General features: G+C 38.8%; 1 protein-coding gene across 1 annotated transcript in view; it reads left to right on the top strand.

The window, feature by feature from the left end:
- The window catches only part of LOC102679908 (protein artichoke-like), a 99,707-nt gene that overhangs the window by 34,408 nt on the left and 50,503 nt on the right, over positions 1–14,796 (top strand). The gene's annotated exons all lie outside the window — the stretch shown is intronic.

Below are 14,796 nucleotides of genomic sequence, written 5' to 3'. Positions count from 1 at the left end.
TCTCTCTCTCTCTCTCTCTCTCTCTCTCTCTCTCTCTCTCTCTCTCTCTCTCTCTCTATTGAACTTTCAAATATTCTAAATTATAACGTTATTTTCATAAACATATATATTTAAATATAAAAATAAAAAACAAAATCCGAATAAATAAAATTTATTTAAAGTAATAATAATAAACGAATAATATTTAAACGTATAAATAATATAAACGAATAATATTTAATAAATAAATTATATATTTAATAAATAAATTAAACGAATAATATTTAATAAATAAATTATATATTTAATATATATATAATAAATTATATATATATAATATATATAATATATAATTATATATATATATATATATATATATTTAATAAATAAATTAAACGAATAATATTTAAACGTATAAATAATATATAATATGTATATCTGAATTTGAACAATGATTCATTCATAAACACGAAAGCCGACTTTCCTTTATACAAACACGCTTTTATACAAACGCCTTTATACAAACGCCTTTATATAAACACGCACGTCCTCGAGCAAAATTTCGTTTCCGTCCTCTCGCGATAATCTCCTTTAATCCGTGCTCGCGTCTCGTCGCGCAAGGCACAACATTTCATTCCATCGCGTTCCTCGCACGAGAGAGGAAGAATATTATCGGCTCCTCTACATACCGTTCGCGATTTGTAACGACGATCCACTCAACCCTCTCGATATTCCCAACTTCTTCCCTTCCCACCCCCCAGCTTCCCTTAACCGAATCGTCCACGCTCGTTCCCTCGTTCCATGACAATCGTACGTAATTCCAATGGACAAACAACCTGCGAACACGCGTATCCATCACGACCATCCATCGTAACCAACCGTCCCTCCCCCCCTCTCCTCGTCGAGGATGAAGGGGATAAAGAAGAGGCGTAGGGGAAAAAAGAAAGAAAAAGGAAAGAAAAAGAAGAAAAACTGCGGAGAAAAAGAGAGAAAGAGAAAGAGGGAGCAGAAGAAAAGGAAAGAAAAGCGTTTATGTGCGTGTGTGTGTGTGTGTATGTGCAAGTAGTGGCGTGTTTCTTGAAAGCATGAACTTTCCACCCCCGCATCGCATTGATTGGCAGCGTGTCGGAAGGAATTGTGGACGGGCGAGGACCTGGCTCACCCTCTTTTCTCTCCAGCCAGCATCAACTAACGCCACCCCTCCCCTTCCTTCCAAGGCCGCGATTACCATTTTATCGGGTGTGATTTGCGAGCACTTTACACGAACCCCTACTCGATAGGGGGATTGCACTTACCTTGCCAGTCGCTCGTCCCTCTTTCCCTCACGATTTTAGCCATGGGGCACCAGGTGCCACACACGTGCGTGCCTGCTACATGTCTTCCGGAATGTCGAAGGAGTAGTAGTAGTATCGTGGAGAATCTTTTATTTATTTATTTATTTATTTTTTTCGTTCCTTCTTGGCGAGAGTGATTCATAATTTGGACGTGTATGGAGAAAGTAAAGGAAGGATATAGTTGTATGATATCGATATTAGTGAAAATTCTTGGTTAATGTGAGAGATATGTAGAAATGATCGGTGTTCGTTGGGACGATTATGAAAAAGGAGATTAAAAGAGAAAAATTTACGAGAGAAGACAAACGATTATGGAAACGATGCGGATATTCAGAATTAGTGGAAATTGAAGGAAAAAGAATTTTGGAAAGAAAAGGAGAGAGAGAGAGAAAGAGAGATCGATTGACAGTTTGAATGTTTTTCAAGTACGAAGCAAGAACGATTGAAATTTCCAATTAATAAAACAAGTTTCTTTTTTGTGCTTTTTTCGCGATTTAATTGCGTTGTTGGACACGCTTCAACAATGTTTCAATAAAATCAATGTTTATGGACGGCAATGAACGGGATCTAGCCACGAGGATTAGCTGAGTACGGGTAAAAGGGAACTCGGATTTTGGAACGGAATCTCTATCAGTCGAATCCATTGTGGTCGTGCCACAATGCGTGCAAAGTTTAAATTGGCGATACTAATACTCGGGGAATTTAAAAACTTCTGTCAAGCGGCTTAAATTACTCGTTCGAATATTTTCATGTGCCATTTGGATGCTGAAGTTGGAAAAAAAAATTGCTTAAAGATAAATTGTGTAAAAATGAATACACGGTTCGGATAAATAAATCGTGACTTTATCGCGAGGAAAATTCGTCGAGTCTTTCATTCCGAAAGAAGATAAGAGACAATTTTAGGAAGAAATAAAAGCTTGTATCTGTAAAATAATTATTTTTGTACTTATGTTAATAAAAATTTCATTAATACATTGATAAAATTTCCCTGATTAAAATGAAATATGATGCGGTAATACGATTCATATTTCCTTGTTAAATTAATATTAATTAAATTAGAGATTAATTTTGAAAGAATCGAATTACGCGTATCTATCATATATATTTTATTTCATTTTAATTAGTAATATTATCAATGTATTAACAAATTTTCATTTATTCACTCAAAAAAAAATAAAAATAAAAATAAGAACTATCGATTATTATATTATAATATATAATATATTATATATTATATTATATATTATATTTATCGATATCGAAAGAAAAGGCTTTGATCTACGTTTGATCCAAAAGAAATCAATAAGATCTCGTATACGGATCGTAGCTCGCATTCGACGAATCCTTTCGCAGAAATGAACGATAATTTGATGTAATAGCTTCGCGTTATAAATTTCAAAATTGAATACAATTTAGTATCGCGTGCAATTGCGTTTCGCAATGACAATCTATCAATTTCATCGTTCTCTATCGCGATATTTACAAGTAAAGAAAGAGTAGATGTATCACCATGATAACATTGTGTATCTTTATCGAAACGGTCAAAACGATCCACCATTGATACCGAATTTAATTTATCCAATATTTCCTACGGTATTTATTCGCTTTTACTTTCGTCCAAAAATAGCTAAAAATTAGATCAAATGGATTTACAATGGATCTCGCGTAATCGATCACAAATATCATTGAAAATCTGATTATTCATTCAGGGAATTTAGATTTTTCGCGTGATGTGATAGGAGCCAATGCTGCATTTAAATTGAAACCAACAATCAAAATAGCTTGTACTAGAAATATCTGTGATACGTACGCGAAATAGGTATTTCGATTATCTCTCTTCTATTAAATCGCGAAAACAAAGCGTAATTTTCCAAAATTTGACTAAAAATTCGTATTGAAAAAGAATTAAAAGTTTCAAAAAATTCCAATGCTCGATCGACACGAAATTTGAAGAGATGGTAGAGAAAGGATGATAAATTTCAAATATAAAATTTTAGCTTGTGATGTTTATTAGTTTCTGAGATAATTTCTCATTCAATAATTAAATACTCGAAGCTAAAATTTTCTAGATCTAAAATTTATCTCTTTTTTAAATTTCGAATGTAAAATCCATTGAAAGTTTTATTCGACTTTTTTAATTATAATGAAATTTTAGAAATTAAAATTTAATAGATCTAAAGTCCATCCTTTATTCATTATCATTCTTCCAAGTTTCACGTCGATCGAACTCTCTAATTTTTCGAAATTTTATCCGAATTTTTATTTTTTTTTTTCGAAAACAACTTATCTTTGACAATTTTTCCAGTTATTTGAAGAATAATAAATTTCGACAAAGATCTAGAAACGATCGATAAAAACTGATCGAAATTCATATTAATTAAATGTATATCGTATCGCGACAATCTCGTAAAAGATCTTTACGCGATATACCGTTTATCGATTATAGTTGAAACGTTATCGCGGCGATCTTTCCACAATATTGTTTATTCAGTCAAACGACAAATCGACCGATACACACGTCGCTTTGTTGTTACATAAGCGGCTTGTTTGTTATCGAGAAACGCAACGTGATCCTCCAACGTATCGCGTGTTTTTCGATGACACGTTATCAATAGGATCATGGCCGATCATCGAGAGAAAAAGAGAGAGAGAGAGAGAGAAACAGAACATATTTGAACTTCATCCTACTCTTTCCATTTTCAAAAATTCCATTCACGCGATTACATATCGTGTATCACAACACTTTGTCGAAATCAAAAGTTGAGCAAGGGGGGACAAGGAGATATATGAACACGTTCAATTTCACTAATGAACTTCGAATCAACTTCATTAATGAACCCTGATGAACTTTGATTACCATAGGAAACTTTGGTAGGATAAGTTTGGTTATTAATCGCCTTTGATGTATTTTGTTGGGGGGCGTTGTCGCATGTGCCATTTCACGACAATCGTCACGAAATCGTTTGTCTAGGTCATAGATCGAGTTATATTGTTGTTGGAAAATTACGTAAATCATTAAATCTCGAAGAAGAATACTCGCGATAAGATTATTCAACGCGTGTACGCTCGTCGAATTGATAAATGATTACGCGATAAAATTTTGGAGGACTCGTTGACATCGAAACTTTTCAAGTATCTTCTATATCGATCAAGTACATCTGTCCCTCTTCGTATAATTCGTAATGAATTTATGGGAGGATTTCGCCAAATATTTATTCGCGAGTAATTTACGGTATTAAGAGAGGAAAATAACGTTGTTCGAATGAAATGATCGGTATCATTCATAGAGAGCGATTTTATTAGCTCGATCGAAAGTGGGCGTGCACGATCTACACGTATCTACCGCAAATAAGCGGAAAGTTGGCCGTTCCCTCGTGCGTATGACACGTGAGAACTCGTTTAAAACTCGTTAAAATTTCATTGAACGGTAGAACCTACGTGAATGCTTACGTAATCCGAGCGAAGAATAAAATTTTCTGGATTCCGCACGCCTCGTCACGGAAGCAGACAGTTGTTTGCATAAAGCATTCGAGGCTTCGCCACCGCCATGTTTGACATTTGCAAGAAAATGATGAGGTTTTAATGTAATAACGCGTCTTTGAATGAGAATTTCTCTCTATGTTGTTTCTGACAGAGTAGATTAATCTAACTTGATTACGATGTGCATGTATACATAGGATTTTAATCTATCGTTTCAAATTACTCGTTAAAGTTACTTGTTGTCCGTGGAAAAATGATTACGCGAGAAAAATTAAGACACAATCCGGCGCAATTATTTTTTTTTTAAACTAAAAAATTGCACAAGATACGAATATTAATAGATTTTTTTCACTTGAAATGCTATAATTAATGCATTACTCCAAACGTATACAATCTTTAATCACACGTAATTACGCCAGATTCCACTCGAAATCATCAAATCCTCCATTTCTTTTTAACATCAAATAATTTACGAAAAAAATTTCAAATTTTATATATCAAAGCTTCTACGTTACGCAATATTTCACGCGATTTTTTTCCAACGGAAGAAGAGACATGTATAATTATCTATTAAAAAATTAAGATCTATCAACGTAATCGTAATCTACGTGATGATAATAAGAAAAAAATAATAGGAAAAAATCGACGCTTCTACATTTCGCAATATTTCGCGCGATCTTTTTTATTACAAAAGAGATACGTTACAATTATCCGTTAAAAAAAATTTAACAAACATGTAACAGGATATTAAGAAAAGTGCAAAAACAAAAACATTTATCGATGAATCAAGTCGCCGTGGGGGCTATAGAGCACTCTAGAGAGCTCGGATTACGCGTTATCGCGTCCGGTGCCTCTCCAAGATATCGAAGATATCGAAGCCGATCCTCGACTCTCGAGGAGGAGGATATAATAACGCTCGTGAAGACGCGCGAGAACGCGCCTAGAAGTCGAAGGTATCGAAATCGAAAACGACACGGGATGGGTGCAAACAAACGGCGTGCAGTTGTATCGGTTTGAATTTGATTGGGCGCCGCGGCGGGGGCGGCAATGTTTGCCGATGTCTCGAGCGAAACCGCGGCTGATTTATCCCCGTGCCCGATATGAACGCGCGCGTCGAATCGAATTCGATCATAAACAAAGCCGATGGAAGAAAACGCGGCGTGTAAACAACGATTTAATTCGATTCCGTTAATTTTCGCGGATAGGATCGGAGGGGGGAGGAGGGGGATTAATTGGGAGCGCCCCGTGATAAGCGCCCGCTTAATCGAAAGCGCGTGTCGCGTGACGATTACGCACGATCGTTCGTTCGTTCGTTTGCCGTCAGGATTAATCGTCAAGTTTTTTTCTTTTTTTACAGATGAAATCGTCAAAGGGGATTAAAAATGGAGGGGGGAATCATTTCGCAGATTCGATTTTCGAGAGGAGAGAGTGTGAAATTTTGTGATTGGATGGAGGAGGATGGAAAGGGGAAAAAAAAAAGGAACAAAAATCGATCGATCGGTGGTAGTTTTTCCCGCGCGGCGAAATATCGGTTACCGAATACGTAATCACCGATTGGCGTGGACTGGTATTTCGGGACTGGTTCAAAAAGTCCCTGGAGAAAAACCGCGCGCGGGCCGCAATGAGACTGTTGTTGAAAATTAACGAGGCAAGGGAGGGGGGCGGCTACCCCGCGCAGATGGTCGCTAAACAATTATTAGCCCATTATCCCTCAGACATTAATTAAACTGTAAATTTCTGGCACCCGTGTAATTACGTGCTTCCAACGGAGAAGACGCGAGAAGTCGGCCATGCTCGAATCGGTTGCCACGATTTTAAACACGCTCGATGCTCGAACGCGACGAGAACGAGGAATAATTTCGAAGGGAAAGAGAGAAATAATTTGATTCGATTTTTCGAAAAAATTGCTCGCGTTGATAAAATATCCACGATGCGTAATCATCCAAATGGAATCCCATTTTTTCGAGCCACGCGACTATTGCTCGATGCGTAATTACATTGCGTAATTAGCAGATAGCGGAGGAACAAGCTCGGTTTCCCTCGGTATTTGTTTCGCGGACCATATTCCGTTGCTTTATACCAAGCACGCGGCGTAATGCGAGAATAACGAGGCTCTCCTCTTCCTTTCTTCCTTTTTTTCCTTTTTTCTTTATCCCGCCTTTTAGACAGATTTTAACGCGCGACTGTACGAGATACCTCTGGCTTCAAACGAGTTATTAAAGTACAGAGAACTTCCGGTTTCATTATCAACTTACGAAACTAAAAAAATCCACGAACGATCCTCTCCTCGTCCAAATATTATTTAACCTAACCCTTTTCCATATCACGTCGCACACGTAATATCGAACGACGTTTTCCCGTTGCATATGCATCGACGACCCTAATTTCCACGTTACCATGAAATTTTGTCCCCGATATTTAAGATCGAAATCGTGGAAAAAAAAAGGGGGGAGAGCGAGGAGAAACGAGGGGGAACGCAGGATGGAATCGCGGGCAAGATATAGGGTGGTTCTTAGAATTCAATCAGAGGAGAAGGGGGAGAAAAAAGCGGGGGATGGAAAGGTCGGCGATGGGTCGTTACACCGGGGACCCCCTGTGAGTGATTATCGAGCCCTTGGGCCAGAATCCGATTAAACGATTTAAAATCGATGAGAGGCTCGACTCGTGACGGATGGAAAAGGGGGCGAGGGCTGATAGAATCGGGTAAAGGGGTGGAAACTGCGCTACGGGGCGAGACGAACGGATGGACGTGCGACCGGATGGCGGCTCGCAATTACCATTCATTACTTTGTTGGGGCCAATTGACATAACTGATTGGTATTCGGCCGCCACACCACCCTCAAAGGACCCTCTCTCTCTCTCTCTCTCAGCTCCACGGGAACGGAGCACTAATGCAGTTAACCACGTCTGCGTCCAGTTACACACTCTCCTGCCCCGTGTCTAGATTGGACACGATTCACGAAATGGCCGCCGGGCAATGTCACAATGCCGTTTTTACACGATTGTCCACGAATCATCCGGTGTTGATTGTTGACTTTCACGGCCACGAAAATAGGATCGTTTGAAATTCGATCGACCTGTTACATCATACCGTTCGTTGGAAATTGTGAAACGAAATTTTGTAAGAATTGTTGTAAAGCGTGTGTATAAACAACTCTATATCTTATTATATCGCAAAATAAAATAGGGGGATAGGCTTAGAGACGATTTGCACGTATCACGAATTTTTTTTTTTATCACTTGAGTGATAATTGCCGCTGTTCAAAAAGCATTTAATTTTCGTTTATTTCACATACATTAATGAATGCAAATAGATCTAAGTATGACGACGATGATTCTAATATAATATACAATCCATCAATTTATAACTTTAAACTCGGGACATTTGAATTTTCCATTTCTTTTTCTTTGGAAATGTTGCAGCGCCGGCACCTCCGAACTTGTACCTTCGTTAAACGTGTACGAATCAAGCGAACGTAATAAAGGAGCACGGCACGAACGAAATCCAATCAAAATTTCTCATAATTGTGAATCCTATCTCGAGTACATCTTTATTTCGCGTGGGGGGAGGGAGAATTTTCATCCGTTGCAGCGCACGAAAAACATTTAAATGCAAATTAAAGCGTTATTTTCGCGGAACAAAACCGCGCGTTTCATGATCAACCGTGTGACGCCCATCGATCCGTGATTAAAGGAATGGAATAATGAAAGGCGAAATCGTTGAGCGAATTCGTCGGAAGTTGCTCGTTCGAGACAATTGGCGATGTTCAAAGAGAAAGAGAGAGAGAGATAGAGAAAGAGAGAGAGAGAAACGTTTCGGGCGTAACTTCGTTACACGGCGTTTCAAACAAAAGTTCCTTTGGCTGGAAACTCGTTGGCCTGGTCGCGTTTATGATAATTAAATGACACGCTATTACCCATAAAAGCGTCGCAACGACTATACGTGGGCGATGGTAGCCGAAGTTACTTTGGGACGCGAGTAGTAAGGCCAACGGCTAATAATATTTTAATTTTTAATATTGCAGAAATATTCGTTGAATGGAACAATGCAAACAGTCGGGGCGGGGAATTAAAAACGGTACGTAATGGTGTCAAATGATCGTTTGCCCTTTTGTTCCCGTTTTCACGTTTCCTTGCTCAACCATGTTCAGTAGAGAGAGAGAGAAAGAGCGTTGCTTTTAATTAGCTAATTAATTAGTATATTATACGAATCTAATAAATATACATCAGGGGTTGGGGAAAATAAATTTTTGAAACAAATATTTCTAATATGATACAAGGTTCCTTTGATGAAATGGTGTTTAAAGAAATTGCTTATTCAAATATGTAGTTTTAATAAATATTTATATCAATTTATATATATATTATTATGAATTGACATTTTCGAAGACAATATTTTTTTTATATTTTAAAGATAATATTTGCAATAATATAACATATAATATTTTACAATCGAAAAATATATATTTCCACGAAAAAAAAAAAGAAAAAAAAGATTCATCGCTTAAACAATGTCTGATATATATATATATAAATAGATATTTTTTTGGTCGGCAAATTGACTCGTGAAAGAGCGGACGAATTAAATGATACGTGCCCCCCCGTCGAACGCGCCGAATCAAAGCACAGGAATCTAAAAGTTATCCAGAGGAAAAAAAAAAAAAAAGAAAAAAAAGATTCATCGCTTAAACAATGTCTGATGGAGATAGATATATAAATAGATATTTTTTTGGTCGGCAAATTGACGCGTGAAAGAGCGGACGAATTAAATGATACGTGCCCCCCCGTCGAACGCGCCGAATCAAAGCACATGAATCTAAAAGTTATCCAGAGGAAAAAAAAAAAAAAAAGCAAAGCAGGCGATAGGAGAAAAATTGAAAGTTATTGATGAATAAAAACGTTTGAGCTCGTACCCGAAATAATAAAAAATCACCGACACGTTTTATTAGTTGTCGCGTATCCATCCATGAGATTTCGATTTCGAACGGGCGTATTTTCGGGGGGGGGGGGGGTATATTTTTGCGGACAGAAAAAAATCTGTAAAATACCCCGCCACTGAATTTTCGAAAAAAAGAAATTTAATAAAATTAATTAAAAAACAATCCGATAAAAACCAACGTATAGACGAAAACACCTAATCGACAAATCATTTCGATCTCTTTGACGATTAAAGAATAAGGATCTCGTGTTCTAAAATTTTAAATTCCGAAAATGCGATCCATTGTAAAATATATATTACAAATTAAATCACTTACACTCAGAGATATCAATGAATTAGAAAGAAATCGAAAAATCGTTCGTTTCGCGATAATCCATCAACTTCGCATACAGGAGCAATTTGCTCTTGGCGAAATCATTAAAACTTCCCGAACGAACAAACCTCCCCCTCGCCCCGGTCGCGGTGTCAAACGAAAGAAGTCCAAAAGATATATCTCCCTGACGAAGGCAAAGTTTCCTTTCCAACCTCGATTCTTAGCTTCCCTTTGGCATTCCACCATCACCTATCCAACCCTGACTAAGCGGTATTCTCGGGGAAGCGTCGGTTAAGAACGTTAAAGTTAACTGATAAATAGCGGCTAATACTTCAGCCGCATCGGCGTCTGGCTTCGAATTTCCACGAAGCCACTTACACTTCCGAATTCCAGCGTGAAACGTTTGCAGCGTTAACGGCGCGAGAGGGACTCATCCGCGGCGCAGTTTTTGCATCCACACTGTCAACGACGTTGAACGATCGTTTCCCCCTTTGCGAGCTTCTTGCAGCTCCCTCATCCAAGTTCTCATCCAAGATGACGGGGTCGATCGTCCATCCTACACGACTCTCGTGTGTATAAAGCTTGAGATAACCGAACATTTGGAATAATGGCGGAGACGGTTGAAAGAACGGATTATTCGAAGTCGAGAAACGATTAAAAAAAAAAAATGATCTCGAAAACTCGGCCCATCAACAGAGATAGACGATAGAGAAAGAGAGAGAGAGAGAGATCGAAAAGCAATCAAAAAGAACACGACGGCCTCGGTTATCGGAGGGCGTCGCTCGAAAATGGCCGCGTGCGCGGCTGATAATCGAGCCGGCAACGGCTCGAACGGGGAAAAAAGAAAAAAAAAAAGGAAACTTTATCCGCGGCATGAATACTAATTGGCGACAGCGGGCGTATTCTCCCGCGGCGATCACCGCGACCGCCGCCGCACTTTTCGAAAAGCTCGCCGCTTAATTCCGCCCGATGTCATTAACGTTTGTGATTCGCCGATAAATTATTCGGGGTAATTGGCTCGGGGGAGGAGAGGGGAGGGGAGGCATAAAATCCAGCCGGTCAATATAGCACGAGCTGGCCACCGATCCTTGGTTGGGGTGGAGGAGAAGGGGAGAGGGATACCGATACACTCCCGATCGGACGCGGGGGACGTTTCACACGCTTGCGAACAGGGGGGAGAACAATCGAGGGGGAGGGGGAGGGATCAGTGTTTACTATTTACCGATAGAACGATAGCTTATCACCGAATCGCGAGCAAGGGAGCAGTCCTGAGTCCTTGGAAACGCGTCGGGGCACGTGCTGCGCTCTCGATCATCCCCCTCACCTCTCGATTTCGTGTCGACGGATTCCCGGATCGAATTAGAAGCCGTACGTACAATCCGCGATGATGGAGCGTGGATAGTAGAAAGTAATCGATATGTGCGTTACAGATACACACAGGGTTGCATTTCGATAAACGAAGGCAGCAGCCTCGAGCTGCGGTGAGGGATAGATATCGGGATAGCGGATTCGCGCCTACCACGAAGGAAAGGGGGTGAGTGAGATTATTTTCTTCCTTCCGTCGCGCTTCGATTTTATGTAACCAAGATTCACGAGATCGCCACTTGGATCGAGTCTCGTTCGCGATTTTCAATTAATCGAATTACTCGTTGCTCTTCTTGAGAAACTAGATCTCCCCTCTGTTTCCTCTTTTTCTCGAGAGAGAAGAAGCGAAAAATGAGAGTGAAAAGTGAGAGAAAGAGAATTCTATTTGAAAGGCGAATTCGTCTCGAATTCTTGGGCGAAAATTCACGGTCGATGAAACGAGAGGAAGGAAATAGGCGTCGAAAGCAAGGATGGGGAGGAGAGAAAGACGGCTACCGGAAACCGTCGTAAGAAGGCCCAAGGGGAAGGCCGCGAATTAATTAAGAGCCTGTAGAGCGGGAAATAAGACGTGACTTTCAGACGTGATGTTCAACGTCAAAATATTTGGTAGAGATTGCCGTGAGCGGGACGGATACGATGCAACCCGTCCGATATGAAATTTTGACTGGAAGTGTTTTAACAAAGTAGTTGCCTCTTTTGCCTCCGGTAAAATTCTGTCTTTCTTCGTTCACCGACTTCGTCAAAGGTTTAATTATGCGACGAGTTGGGCAAAAACGATTAAATTGGCCGTTACTAACGCAATATTTCGTTCGTTATTCGAATGAAATCTTAACTGTTCTTTTTTGTAATAACTTGTTATTATTTCACTACTTTACGCGAAATGTGCTGAAATTTTCGGACAGAATTATATAATTTCGAGTAATATATTAAAATATTTCTTCCTAGATATCATACAGGAACGATTTATTTATCGAATAGATGACTTTTCGTGTAACTTTTTTTAAAATTGTATATCAAAATAACATAATACGTTAATTACAAAAAATTTTTTCTCCGATATAAACAGATTTCAACGCTCGAAAAGATAACATACTTGTAATAATATAAAATAATTAAAATATTATAATATTTTATTAAAATTTATAAAAATTATTTTTTATTAGATAGATTGAAATCTCGTTTAAAAACGTAAACCAACAATATTCTTTAAACAAAGAATATACGCGAGAGAGATCTCTGATTATCGTTTATCGGTTCGATCGCATTCACTTTCCCGCGAATAACGTTGGGAAACAAAATAGCATTCGAGCTGGAATCGATGGAGGACAGGCACACGTGATCGTTCCTGGGAGAAACGAAGCACCGATTGCCACGATTGATCCTATCGTTGCAAAAGCTACGTGTACGCGTATCGCGCGTGAGAGAACAAAAGAAAGAGCGAAAGAGAGAGAAAGAGACACGTGTATGTGTGTGTGTCGATCCTCGACGGGGATACGAGGCCGCGTTGCGAATACGTAACCGTGTGTACACAAATGAAGTCGATGGTGTGCGCGGGGGCACATCTTTCCCAAGTGTCTCGGCGACGTCTGAAAGAGGAAGAGAAATAACGGGGACAAGAGACAGGAGGATAGGTTGAAGAATGTGCACTCAACGTGATTGGTGCAGCGCCGCGACACACTGGAGGCTGTCTGCATGAAAACTTGAGAATTTCCTCTCGTACATATACATATATATCTCGCCAACCCTCGCGTTTCTCTTCCAGAGAACGACCAAACAATACTCTCCACTTTCTCTCTCCGACTTCATCGTGAGAAATTTCGAAGGGATCGTTCGCGCGACACTAACCACTTATTCGACCATTCTCCCTGAACGCCATTAACGATTCGAAAATGTGCATTTCACGGATGAAGGATCGAAATCTGGGAACAGAGGTTTCCTCGAAGGGAGGAAGGAAGGAAGTTGTAGGAAGAATTTCTGGGAATAATCGAGAACTTTGAGTCATCTCGGGATTAATGGACCTAACCTTTTCCTAATGATTAAGGCAACGACGAATATTGTGGCTTTTGTACGTCGCGTTTCGTTCGAATGGATCTTTTTGGAAGAATCATCCATGTTTCAAGAAAACATTTTATTCCGAATTTGAACTGTGTAAATCTTTCTGTGCAAATGTTCTTCCATTCGACTTCTAATATATTGCGAAAGGGGATTAATAAATTGGAGAAATTTCTGGAAAGAAAAGATTTAGAGAAATTCGGATGTATTGGTGATTGAAAGAAAATTTATGACACGAAAATAGAAATTCCTTAATGAAAAAATAATAATCCTTCTGTCGATACCTATGATTAAATTTCGTTTGGATATCTGCTTTTCTCCGAACTGCCTCTAAATATCTTCTAACTATAGTTGCAATGTTAGTATTAATAATTTTAATTAACGCGTCAGTTGATTGACGGTGATTCTTCGACGCGTTATCGAGGAGGAGGAAGATAAAATTTGCAGCCTTTTTCCTCGAATATTCTCGAATGTAAGAACGGCATAATGTAATTATTCCACGAATATTCGAAAATTGGCGAAAGGATTTTCGGTGTGCTAAATAATTCGACCATATTAAATACGCAAATGGCCGGTTAATTAACATGGCCGTTGACTGGCAGCCCACCGACCATTTTTCTTCGATACCCGTGGATGGGGAGGAAGTCGGTGAATAAAAGGCAACGCAGAAATTATCTCCATGCCCGATTTTACTCGTCTGTAATTTATGATGCCGAATTGAATCGCAATCCCGTTTCTAATTAATTATTTTAACCGATCGATGTAACGGGATCCGATAGAATTTATTCTATAATGACTTTTTCCCTTGGCCGGGGAATACCACGGGATTTAAAACGCGATGAAAATGGAGATTTAATGACGAGGCGAAACGAATGAGATAATCATTGGTTCGTTTATTTATCCGAATGTCTAACAAGGGACGAATTAACGAAAATTGAATCAATTTCGTCCGAGAATAATATAATCGAATTCTCCAACAATAAGGGGAATAGAATCAAACAAACCTGCTGTAGGAATTGATGAGAATTTTAATAGATAAATAATCATTACCACTTCAAACAAATCGTGGCTCCTCGTTAAGGAATTTTCACGGATAATTATCATATCTCCGTATCATAAATACCAAATTAATTTTTGCTCGATATGAATATGCAAGTTATTGTTATTCGAAGGTTCGTTATAAAAGCTTCGTTTTACGCATTTCGCGTATTTCCAATCTATTCGATTCGATCGAATCCACGAACGAGGAAGAATCGAACGAATTTTATATAATTGCGTACCAAAAAATACGTTAAAAATACGAAAGAAAAAAGAGAAAAACCTCGACAAATTGA

Source organism: Apis dorsata, unplaced genomic scaffold (genome assembly GCF_000469605.1).
Source record: "Apis dorsata unplaced genomic scaffold, Apis dorsata 1.3 scaffold_220, whole genome shotgun sequence".
Taxonomy (NCBI): Eukaryota; Metazoa; Arthropoda; class Insecta; order Hymenoptera; family Apidae; genus Apis; species Apis dorsata.
This window is presented reverse-complemented; position numbering and strand designations above follow the sequence as displayed.